Source organism: Bufo bufo, chromosome 5 (genome assembly GCF_905171765.1).
Source record: "Bufo bufo chromosome 5, aBufBuf1.1, whole genome shotgun sequence".
NCBI classification, from domain to species: domain Eukaryota; kingdom Metazoa; phylum Chordata; class Amphibia; order Anura; family Bufonidae; genus Bufo; species Bufo bufo.
In genome coordinates this window covers 452,779,432-452,793,304 of record NC_053393.1, presented here as the reverse complement: position 1 = coordinate 452,793,304, position 13,873 = coordinate 452,779,432, and positions in this window count along the sequence as shown.

The window sequence follows — 13,873 nt, the reverse complement described above, 5'->3', positions numbered from 1 at the left end:
AAACTACTGTACGGGCACACGGCAGGGCGCAGAAGGAAAAGAATGCCATACGTTTTTTGGAAGGCAGATTTTGCTGGACTTTTTTTTTTTACACCATGTCCCATTTGGAGCCCCCTGATGCACCCCTAGAGTAGAAACTCCATAAAAGTGACCCCACCTAAGAAACTACACCCCTCAAGGTATTCAAAACTGATTTTACAAATGTCGTTAACCCTTTAGGTGTTCCACAATAATTAATGGAAAATAGAGATACAATTTCAAAATTTCACATTTTAATATTTTTTTTTACTTTTACAAAGCAAGGGTTAATAGCCAAACAAAACTCAATATTTATGGCTCTGATTCTGTAGTTTACAGAAACACCCCATATGTGGTCGTAAACTACTGTACGGGCACACGACAGGGCGCACAATGAAAGGAATGCCATACGGTTTTTGGAAGGCAGATTTTGCTGGACTTTTTTTTTTTACACCATGTCCCATTTGAAGCCCCTCTGATGCAACCCTAGAGTAGAAACTCCATAAAAGTGACCCCATCTAAGAAACTACACCCCTCAAGGTATTCAAAACTGATTTTATAAACGTCGTTAACCCTTTAGGTGTTCCACAAGAGTTATTGGCAAATGGAGTTGAAATTTCAGAAATAAAATGTTTTGGAAAATTTTCCATTTTAATCAATTTTTTCCCAGTAACAAAGCAAGGGTTAACAGCCAAACAAAACTCAATATTTATGGCCCTGATTCTGTAGTTTACAGAAACACCCCATATGTGGTCGTAAACAGCTGTACGGGCACATGGCAGGGCGCAGAAGGAAAGGAATGCCATACGGTTTTTGGAAGGCAGATTTTGCTGGACTGTTTTTTTTTGACACCATGTCCCATTTGAAGCCCCCCTGATGCACCCCTAGAGTAGAAACTCAAAAAAGTGGCCCCATTTTAGAAACTACGGGATAGGGTGGCAGTATTGTTGGTACTAGTTTAGGGTACATATGATTTTTGTTTGCTCTATATTGCACTTTTTGTGAGGCAAGATAACAAGAAATAGATGTTTTGGCACCGTTTTTATTTTTTGTTATTTACAACATTCATCTGACAGGTTAGATCATGTGATATTTTTATAGACCAGGTTGTCACGGATGCGGCGATACCTAATATGTATACTTTTTTTTTATTTATGTAAGTTTTACACAATGATTTCATTTTTGAAGTAAAAAAAATCATGTTTTAGTGCTCCCATAGTCTGAGAGCCATAATTTTTTCAGTTTTTGGGCGATTACCTTGGGTAGGGTATGATTTTTGCGGGATGAGATGACGGTTTTATAGGCACTATTTTGGGGTGCGTGTGACTTTTTGATCGCTTGCTATTACACTTTTTGTGATGTAAGGTGATAAAAAATGGTTTATTTAGCACAGTTTTTATTTTAAATTTTTTACGGTGTTCATCTGAGGGGTTAGGTCATGTGATATTTTTATAGAGCCGGTCGATACGGACGCGGCAATACCTAATATGTATACTTTTTTTATTTATGTAAGTTTTACACAATGATTTCATTTTTGAAGCAAAAAAAAATCATGTTTTAGTGTTTCCATAGTCTGAGAGCCATAATTTTTTCAGTTTTTGGGCGATTACCTTGGGTAGGGTATGATTTTTGCGGGATGAGATGACGGTTTTATTGGCACTATTTTCGGGTGCGTGTGACTTTTTGATCGCTTGCTATTACACTTTTTGTGATGTAAGGTGACAAAAAAATGGCTTATTTAGCACAGTTTTTATTTTTTACGGTGTTCATCTGAGGGGTTAGGTCCATGTGATAAGTTTATAGAGCCGGTCGATACGGACACGGCGATACCTAATATGTAAACTTTTTTTTCCTCCCTTTTTTTGACCTTTTTTTTTTACTTTATTTGGGGAAAATTACAGAACGTTTTTGTTTATTTGTACTTGAAACTTTAAATTTTTGGGGTGGAAAACTTTATTTTTTCAACTTTTTTTTTTCACTGTATTTTTTGTCCGACTTTGGGACTCCAACTTTTGGGGGTCTAATCCTTTACAATTCATTCCAATACTTCTGTATTGTAATGCATTGGCTGTATGAGTAATACAGTGTGTATTACTCATACAGCTTCCGGCCTGTGAGATCCAGGGGGCTGAATCTCACAGGCTCGTCACAAGAAGGCAGCGCCGATGCCTCAGGAAGGCATCACGCTGCCTCCCATGCCATCGGGTCCCCCCTACAGCCCCATGGGGACCCGATGGCACCGCCGCCCGCCTCAACCTGTAAAAGCCGCAAACCGCAGGTCTGAATTGACCTGCGGTTTGCGGCGATCACCGACACGGGGGGGGGGGTCACAGGACCCCCTCGCGCATTGACCCAAGGTGCCTGCTCAATGATTTATGCAGGCACCTTGTTCCGATCACCGCCTGCTGGGCGGCGGTGATCGGAAATACACATGACGTACCGGTACGTCATGTGTCCTTAAGTACCGGGACAACATGCCGTACCAGTACGTCATGTGTCCGGAAGAGGTTAAGCACCAATTCAGTTATAAAGTGATTTTGAGGGGCTTGTGTAATAGAAAACACCCATAAATGACCCCATTTTAGAAACTACACCCCTCAAATTATTCAAAACTGATGTTGCAAAGTTTGTTTACCCTTGAGGTGTTCCAGAAGGTGTAAAGAAAATGGAGGTCAATGTAATTTTGCATATTTTTTATGTTAATCAATTTTTTTCTTGCAACACTGTAATGGCTAACAGCAAAATAAACCTCAATATTTATTACTCTGATTCTGTAGTTGAACTGCTCTATGGGCACATGGCAGTGGTCAGAAGGGAAGGAGTGCCATATGGTTTTTGGAGGGCAGATTTTGTTCAAATGGTTTTTGGATGCCATGTTGTCTTTGAAGAAGGAATTTAGGGGTGTATTAAGTACTTTGACCCCACAAGCGTTTTGCGTAATTTAGAAACACCTAGATGTGAAAATGAAAATTTTCATTTTTTTCATTAAAATGTTGCTTTAGCCCTAAATTTTTCATTTTCACATTGGGTAACAGGAGAAAAAGCACCCCATAATTTGTTGCCCATTTTCTCCTGAATACGGCAACACCTGATATGTGGTTGTAAACTGCCGTATGGGAACACTGCAGGAAGGAGCACCATATGGCTTTTGCAGTGCAGATTTTGATTGTTTTACGGGCACCATGTTGGTATTGCACATTCTCTGGGGTACCTGTACAGCTATTTTCTGACAACCACATGTTTTTTTCTGTGTGATGACTTTTTTGGATCAGTTTTTTGGAGCACTATTTCCCTTTTTGGGAAGCCAGACAAAGAAATGGAACAGTTCTACCATTGCTTTTTGGGTTTTGTTTTTGCAGCGTACACCATGCGGGAAAAAAATGACATGGTATCTTTATTCTGTTGGTCAGTACGATTTAAAAGGTACCAATTTTATATAGTTTATTTTACATTTTACCACTTACACAAAAAATCATGTTTTTGCCTCACAATTTTCTGAAAACCATATTTTTTTTATTTTTTGGGTGATTGTCTTATGTAGGGGCTAATTTTTTGCGGGTTGAGGTGACGTTTTCATTGATATCATTTTGGAGTATGTATGACTTTTTGATCACTCGATATTAAGCATTTTGTAAGGTGAGGTAAAAAAGGACTTTTCTGGCACTGTTTTTATTTATTTACGGTACTTTTACAGCTTTCCCCTGACGGGTAGATCATGTGATATTTTTATAGAGCAAGGTTGTTACGGATGTGGAAATACCTAATATGTCTATTTTGTAATTTTTTTTTAAGTTTTACACAGTAAAATCAATTTTAAAAAGAAAAAAAAATTGTTTTTGTGTTGCCATTTTCTGAGAGACATATTTTTTTTATTTTTCGGATGATTGTCTTATATGGGGGCTCATTTATTGCAAGATGAGGTGACGTTTTCATTGGTACTATTTTAGGGTACATATGACTTTTTGATTGCTTGGTATTACACTTTTTGTGAGCCAAGGTGACCAAAAATGGCTGTTTTGGCACAGTTTTTATTTTTATTTTTTCACAGTATTCACCTGACAGGGTAGTTCATGCAATATTTTCATAGAGCCGGTCATTACAGATGCAGCAAAACCTAATATGTAAAAAAAAAATTGTTAAGTTTAAGGCTACTTTCACACTAGCATCATAGGATCTCAATAGCGGATGAAAACGCTTTGGTTTTGTCCCCATTCATTCTCAACAAAACTGAACTAAACGAAACGGAATGCACCAGAATGCATTCCGTTCCCTTTGGTTGTGTCCCCACTGCGGACAGAATAATGATGTAAGCAGCGTTTTTCTGTCCGCGATGTGGTGCGGAGCAAGACCTGACACACAATGTAAGTCAATGGGGATGGATCCGTTTTCTCTGAAACAATAGAAAACTGATCTGTCCCCCAGCTGTACTGGTACCCCAGAGAATGTGCAATACCAACATAGTGCCCATAAAACAATCAAATCATATGCAAAAGCCATACGGTGCTCCTTACTGCAGTGTTCCCATACAGCAGTTTACAACCACATATGGGGTGTTGCCGTATTCAGGAGAAAATGGGCAACAAATTATGCTGTGCTTTTTCTCCTGTTACCCAATGTAAAAATGAAAAATTTAGGGCTGATGCAACATTTTAATGGAAAAAAAAAAAATTTCATTTTCACATCTAGGTGTTTCTAAATTACGCAAAACGCTTGTGGGGTCAAAGTGCTCAATACACCCCTAAATTAGTAACATAGTACATAAGGCCGAAAAAAGACATTTGTCCATCCAGTTCGGCCTGTCATCCTGCAAGTTGATCCAGAGGAAGGCAATAAAAAAAAGTGTGAGGTAGAAGCCAATTTTCCCCACTTTAGGGGAATAAAAAATTCCTTCCCGACTCCAATCAGGCAATCAGAATAACTCCCTGGATCAACGACCCCTCTCTAGTAGCTATAGCCTGTAATATTATTACACTCCAGAAATACATCCAGGCCCCTCTTGAATTCCTTTAGTGTACTCACCATCACCACCTCAGGCAGAGAGTTCCATAGTCTCACTGCTCTTACCGTAAAGAATCCTCTTCTATGTTTGTGTACAAACCTTCTTTTCTCCAGACGCAGAGGATGTCCCCTCGTCACAGTCACAGTCCTGGGGATAAATAGATGATCGGAGAGATCTCTGTACTGACCCCTGATATATTTATACATAGTAATTAGATCTCCCCTCAGTTGTCTTTTTTATAAAGTGAATAACCCATATTTTGATAATCTTTCAAGGTACTGTAGTTGCCCCATTCCAGTTATTACTTTAGTTGCCCTCCTCTGGACCCTCTCCAGCTCTGCTATATCTGCCTTGTTCACAGGAGCCTAGAACTGTACACAGTACTCCATGTGTGGTCTGACTAATGATTTGTAAAGTGGTAGGATGTTCTCATCACGGGCATCTATGCCCCTTTTGATGCAACCCATTATCTTATTGGCCTTGGCAGAAGCTGCCTGACACTGGTTTTTGCAGCTTAGTTTGCTGTTTATTAAAATTCCTAGATCCTTTTCCATGTCAGTGTTACCGAGTGTTTTACCATTTAGTATGTACGGGTGACTTGCATTATTCCTTCCCATGTGCATAACTTTACATTTGTCAGTGTTAAACCTCATCTGCCGCTTATCTGCCCAAGCCTCCAGTCTATCCAGATCGCTCTGTAGCAGTATACTGTCCTCTTCAGTGTTAGTTACTTTACACAGTTTAGTGTCATCTGCGAAAATTGATATTTTACTATGCAAGCCTTCTACAAGATCATTAATAAATATATTAAAGAGAATAGGGCCCCATACTGACCCCTGAGGTACTCCACTAGTGACAGTGACCCAATCTGAGTGTGTACCACTAATAACCACCATCTGTTTTCTATCCCTCAGCCAGTTACTTACCCACATACAGACGTTTTCTCCCAGTCCGAGCATTCTCAAATTCCTTCTTCAAATACAACATGTCATCCAAAAACCATTTGAACAAAATCTGCCCTCCAAAAACCATGTGGCACTCCTTCCCTTCTGACCACTGCCATGTGCCCATAGAGCAGTTCAACTACAGAATCAGAGTAATAAATATTGAGGTTTATTTTGCTGTTAGCCATTACAGTGTTACAAGAAAAAAATTGATTAACATAAAAAATCTGCAAAACAAAATGAAATTTTGAAATTTCACCTCAAGGCTACTTGTAATATACTGCTGAATTTCATGCACAACTTCAGCCGTCCTCATCAATGAAGGCCTCAGTCTCTTCATGTTTGCAACAGAGCCAGTTTGATGCCATTTCCAAACCGGACTCTTAATACAATGTTTAGCTGGTGGTTTTGTTCCTGGGTACTTGTCGGCAAAGGTCCCTTGCATTTCCATAATCAATCTGCTTCGCACATCGCCTTCCACAATCACTATTCGCTGTTCCAGGGACAACACCATCTTTCTGACACAATAGGCCATTTTTAAATGAAAAAATAAATCAGTCTTAGTTGCCCATAGCAACCAATCAGAGCTCAGCTTTCAGTTCCTACAGGGCCCTGAAAAAAATGAAAGCTGAGCTCCGATTGGTTGCTATGGACAACTAAGACAGATTTACTATTAGGCAGTATGATTTGGAGATATTGAAGGCGGGCTACTGTTTAATGGGCCATCCTGTATATACAGTCCCATAGTTTGTAAGAGTTGCAAAAGCAGACAAGTGCAGTAAAGTTACCAACACTTTAAGACCACCCCTACAACTCAATTTATTTTCAATGGATAACACAGGATTGTAGTTATATTAGCTTTTGTCACAGTAAGGATTTCAGGGGTCTACAGTACAATGGGCACATTGTCCATTAGCACTTCTTCACAGGGCATATCCTGGCACGGTACAAGGCACTAGAAACCTGATACCTTGCTCCTGCGTATAACCCTACTTTTCTTTCACATACAATGCCCTATCTTGCTGCCTCCAGGCCTCTTATCCTATGTTTTCTACAGGTAACCCAACAAATTCCATTATGAAGGATGTATACCGACAGGAGAAACAGGAGGACACACACACAGGCACAAAATTAGGTAGACACAGTGCCAGTCAAGGGAGTATCTTACAAATTTTAAAGGTTACTTTTTATTTGAATAGGCCTCTTTCTGATGTTCTTTTAGCTTTGAAATAAGAGGGTCTTGGTTAAGTGCCAATAAATGATTAAATTCACTAATAAGTATTACTGTATATAGAGTACCTTGAAAAAGTATTCATACGACTCATTGCCTCTGGGTGGAGTTTGGTGGCAGAGCGAGACACAAGTGGCAGTGTGAGCTTTGCTAGGGGCTGTGTGGATACAGGTATATTAAGCATCTCCAAACCAGTTATGATGGGCAAGTCACAGTCTAAAAAAAACCTGGACTGCAAAAACTGCAGAAAAAGGCCTCTCTGCCACAAAGCATGGATCCAAGATGGCACCACGGGCAGAAGCGCCTTCCTTCTCTGAGCTTTCTGCGGACTCAGACAGAGATAGCCTGGCACAAGAGAGCTTATCTGTCTCCAGAAGGTTCATGAGAGATCTTCTAGCTGAAACCTTGGCGTCCTTACGCAAGGACCTGCTGGATATCAAGTGAGACCTGAGACAAGTGGGTGAGAGAGTGGACACTTTAGAGGGCAATCAACACACCATAGTGGGCTTTAGTTCTGCGGTATCTGACAACGTAGATAGAGTTCAAGCTCACCTGAACCTGCTTTATAACATGGTCGAGGACTCGGATCATCATTGCTGCAACAACCTCCAGGTGAAGGGCCTGCCAGAGACAATCTTAATAGACTCTCTCTCACAGTTGATTCGGAAGTTTTTCTCCATGCTATTGGGTCTGGAAGCAGAGGCTGACCTACAGTAAGCATGGATTGTGTACATCAAGCCCTGAGACTACAGCCGAAACAAGGTGAGCCACTGAGAGATGTGATATGCCTGCTAGCATGCTTCCAGATCAAGGAGAAAAAACTTAAGGCTGCAAGAGCCAAGGAGTGAATTACTTTTGCTGACACCAATGTTTCAGGACATGTCTGCCATAGCCCTGCAGAAACACAGATATTTAAAAACTCTTTTAGACATATTGAGATGAAAGAATATACCTTACAGGTGGCTCCACTCCTTCAGGCTACTAATCAATGCCCCAGGCATCAAGTTAGTTTATGTCATATATCTTCTATATAAAAAGAATCTTCATATAAAAGAGGAGAAAAAAACCCCAAAAATTATATTATCCTTCGGGCGGACATAAACACGCCTCTAAGTTCTTTTTATCAAGTATCTTAATTTGATTTGTGAAAGCAGTGAAACAAAGGGACAATTGTATATGCAAAAATATATAATCGTTTATTAAAAAAACAAAGAATATAAAATCAATACAATTGCAAAACAAATTATGAAGTTACAAAATAATACCCAAAATGTACCACACGGTGGTGTTAACACACCCCTATCTGATCAGCATAGTATGATTTAGTGATTTATGACAACCAGTGTCATACTTTTAACAAACAGACTCATATACCAAGAGAAACTTAGGATCTTCTGTTTATCAAACAGTCTATAACAATAAAACACGGATTATACAGGAAAATAACTGTTATCCCTTGACTCTGTTTTCCTATGACCAATCAAAAATATATGATATTAATATGATAAAATATTTAGCTCGGCAATCAGACTATGGAAAATAACTTTCCAAGGGTTTTAGTCCTCTTTTCAAATAATGTCAGATCTTCCATTAACAATATGCATCTTTGCTAAGGGAATAATCAGCATTATGGAGCCGCCTAACACTATATATTCCCACAGTATGGGAACTCTTGGCTATATACTGAGAGAAATATCCTATTAATATCAGGAGCAGTAAACAAAATATACGTTACCGGGTCAAAGGTAGACAGAGTTCAGATGGGACCAGTTCTGAAGAACTTTCCTAGTAATCCAAAAAAAAGTTTCTTCTGGTAAAGTTTTCTTTTGATTGAATGAATGGATGGATGGATCTATGGCTTAATATGGATCTCTATGGATTTTTGGATCTATATGGATCTCCCTTGCTGCTCTGCACACGAGTAACTATTCCCCCCCTTATCTAAGAATCATCCCCTTTAGATTAGGGATTCCCAATCAGGTAAGGTGGGTGTATTCGCATGCTAATAACACCATGATGTCATATTAACTCCTAATATGGTATAGAACAAATAATGAAATAATATAATATTGTTCATCTGCCTTCAGATGACACTGCGGTACTGCAGATGAACATCACAACTTTTAAGCATTAAAATTAAATATCTAATAATACGTTCACATGACCTGCTTGACCTTCTTAATATAAATCATTGAGGAAGGTCTTTTCCTGACACTTTTAATTACCTATATCCTGGACTTGTTGGAGTTGGCTGTCTTCTCCTATCTTTTTGAAATATAGGTTGACTTGATGAAAATTTTATATAACGGCTTTGATGCTTGGCATCGGAATTTGTACTTTTCACTTATCTACATCCATGAATAACTATTGTTTTGAAATAACATTTACTCTTCTCAGAAATCCAATTAATATAAACTTACTTCAATGTTTCTGTACCTTCTACAATACCTTCTAAATGATAAATACATGGTATAACATATATAAATCGATACATTGTTACACATAGATAACACATTATATGAATTATTGATTAAAATATGTTATAAACTAAATATACCATACAGAGATATATATAATATAATTATGAATATATAAATTGAACCCCATACAGCAGGTGTGCCTCAAGGATATAAATCCTTATCACGTCATGGCTTATCCATGAAACAACCTTGTTCCCTCCAGACAGACATGTCTTAGGAAGTTGGTATACTCCCCATAGATAAACCTATATCCTTAGCAATAACTTTTAAATACAATTGTCCGTTTATGTTCACAATTATTTCTATATAAACTGAACTTGCCATGAACTCATCTTGGCTTCCTCAGCCACATAATAGAATTTTGGTTTAGGCTGATTTTATTCTTAAAGGCAATGAGCATTCATTTTGGTTATAATGTCATTAGATAATATTGTATACGTATGAAAATGCACAACATTGTGTGAGCTCCAGCAGACCTGCCTGGGGTATACAACATGCTAGAGATCACAGCATTAGACATTCCGACCGGAACTCGGTGAAAGATCTCACCGATTTGCCAACGCTGCCTTCAGTAACTTCCAGGAGCCCCACCGGTTACCACACTGATCAGCGGCCGAAGAAGAGGATGGGAAGGCTCACACTTGAACTCCTGGTTACTGACATGGAATAGTCTCCCTGAATACATGTCTCTGTTCTTCTTTCTTTAAGATTCTGATGCAAGATGTCTTATTTCACTATTGGACTCGGTCCTTATTAGATCCACAGTGCTCACTGCACTTTGATGACTATGTTTTACTTTCTGGTTTTCTTTTATTTTCACATTTAAGCTATACTATTTGAACAATAGATGTAGTGTGAGCATTAGCTCATCCACGGGACCCACTTCTACTCATGCCCATCTTTTGCCTGATTGCCCATTGTCCATAAGCGCAGCCCTAGATATGGTCTTTTTCTAAACCCCCCTCCCGCACCACAGCAGACTTAGACAGGATGCACAATAATGGAGTTATATGCTTTTTCATAGCTTCCCAGAAGATAATTTATTGTTTTTTTTGTTCGTATGTTTTTTTTTTCCCTTCCCGACTTCCACAGTCTTCCCTCCCCCTACCCAGACTGAGACTATTGTGGCCCAGGGCAATGTTATTATGATAGGAATGCTTTATTATGGCTACCATAGGGTATGCTCTTTTAATGTCCGAAAGTTGAATACACTGACCAAACGTAGCCAGATATATCAATTTCTGTGAAAGCCAAATGTGGGCATCGTGTTTTTACAGGAAACCCACTTTAGTAAGGGGCACACCCGTTTGTCCCATATGATATATAAGCAATGGTTCCATAGTGTGTCGTCATCTAACGCCTCCAAAAGTGTATACATAAAAGCATCCTGTTGGCGGTGCACTTGACTCTCCTTGACAAAGAGGGGAGGTATTTCTGTTTGTAAAAGGGTATATAGGTTTTCTTTAGGGAATTTGTATGCCCGTAACATGGCACAAATGTCATGGTTAAGTTAAGCTTTGACACTTTTTCAGACTTTTGTGGAAGGAGATATAGTTTTAGGAGGAGACCTCAATGTAGCACTAAACCCATCAGTGGATTCCTCTACAGTATACTCTTCCTTATCTCAGATAGCATTACAAAGTATTAGACTTTCTTGGCAAATGTTGGCCTTATAGTTGTTTGGAGAACACCACCCCACTACCAGGGATTATACCTTTTATTCAGTGGCCCATAGGTCATACCATAGATTGGACTACTTGTTTACCCCCTTCTTATCTCTGCAGATGCTGACAAGATGCTTTCAGGCTTTTCTAGGAAGCCTATTGATCCCTAGTGTCATCAGTGTAAAAACAACATTCGCTCCATAAGACGCACTGCCATTTTCCCTCCACTTTTGGGGGGAAAAAGTGTTTTATATAGGGCGAAAAATACGGTATGCACAGTTTAAATAAAATGTTTAAAAAAATTCATACCCCTTGATTTTTTCCACATTTTTTCATGTTATACTGACAAACGTAAAAAGCATTTTATGTGATAGACCAACACAAAGTAGCAAGTATGTGTGCAGTGAAAAGAAAATGATACATGGTTTTCAATTTTTTAAAATAAATTATATTAAATAAAAATCTGGAAAGTGTGGCGTGCATTTGTATTCAGACTCCGTGAGTGAATACTTTGTAGGACCACCTTACAGCTGCAAGTTTTTGTGGTATGTCTCTGCCAAGTTTGCACATCTAGAGGCTGGAATTTTCTGCCCATTCTTCCTTGCAAAATAGCTCAAGCTCAGTAAGATTGGATGGAGAGACAGTAATTTTCAACTCATGCCACAGATTCTCAATAGGATTTAGGTCTGGACTTTAACTGGGCCATTCTAATACATAAATTTGATTTAAACCATTCCATTGTAGCTCTGGCTGTATGCTTAGGGTCGTTGTTCCGCTGGAAGGTGAACCTCTGCCCCAGTCTCAAATCTTTAGCAGCCTCTACCAGATTTTCCTTCAGGATTGCCCTGAATTTAGCTCCATCCATCTTCCCTTTAATTCTGATCAGCTTCCTTCCCTACTGAAGAAAATCATGACCACAGCATGAGGCTGCCACAACCAAGTTTCACGGTGAAGAAGGTGTGTTCAGGCTGATGTGTAATTTTAGTTTTCTGCCACACATAGTGTTTTGCATTTAAGCCAAAAAGTTCAACTTTGGTCTCATCTAACTATAGCACCTTCTTCCACATCTTTTCTGTGTGCCCTACATGGCCTGTGGCGAACTTCAGACGGGATGGCTTGCTTTCAAAAATGACTTTCTTCCTGCCATCCTTCCATAAAGGCCAGATTTGTGGAGTACATGACTAATAGTTGTTCTGTGGACAGATTCTCTCACCTGAGCTGTGGATCTCTGCAGCTCCTCCAGAGTGACCATCGGCCTCGTGGCTGCTTCTCTAGTTATTGCTCTCATTGCCTGAGCTGTCAGCTTAGGTGGATGGCCAGGTCTTAGTAGGTATGCAGTTGTGCCATACTCCTTCCATTTTCAGATGATGGATTGAATAGTGCTCCGTGAGGTGTTCAGAGCTTGGTATATTTTTTCTAACCTAACACTGCTTTACACTTCACAACTTTTTCCCTCACTTGGTTTTATTTAGGGGCATCAGAGTACAAAGGCACTCCTGACTTTTCAGATTTCTATCTATTACAAATTTTGAAAACCATGTATAATTTTCTTTTCACTTCACACATACTTACTACTTTGTGTTGGTCTAACACAATCCCAATAAAATACATACAAGTTTGTGGGTGTAAAGTAGAAAAATGTGGAAAAGTTCAAGAGGTATGAATAATTTTTCAAGGCACTGTGTGTGTGTATATATATATATATATATATATATATAGGCACACTCCTCTTGTCCTCATGGTTCTTACTGTTTTTACCTATGGGCATGAAGTATATAGAAATCTTTACTGAGGCTCCCATCAAGCATGTAGGTGTTGGCATATAGCTACAACCAATCCACCCATTGTTTTCATGTGCATAGGTCATCTGTTAAGATCTTCTATGTAAGTGCCCAAGATATATCGTCATTTCTCCTGAAATTCAAAAAGGGAACTTACTTTCTTCTTAAATATTCATTGACGCTTAAGTGGCAACTGCAGATGTACGTTGCACAATATCAATCATCTCTTACCACATGAGGCACACACACATGATGCAGCAAGACTTTTTGTTGAGTTTCATGGGGAAAAAATGTGTGAAAGTTTAAATGTAAATTATCTTCCAATTAATTTTATCTAAAATAAAACTTCCAAATTATTGCAACTAGCACCTCGTTTTGAAGGGGTTTTGAGGATTTAAGCTATGATAATCTCAGGATTTAGGATAGGCCATCCATTTTTGATCTATGGTGGCCTGATCAGGCACAGCAGTTTGCCCTGTGCCAACGTCTGTGCCTGGTACTACAGCTTGCCCAAGTGAGTGTAATTGAGCTGCAGTACCACGAACAGCCAGTATGCGGAGTGCTGTGCATGTGTAAACAATGAAAGGGCTGCGGCTCTTGCTGGATTCTCATTCTGCTGATCTGAGGAGAACCTAGAGGATGAACCCTCCAGTTAAAATCTTCTCATACAACCTGTGTGCATTCAACAAGACTTTCAAATAAATTAAAAATGATTTTTTTTTTGTAGTTTAAAGAGGTATTCCCATCACATACAAT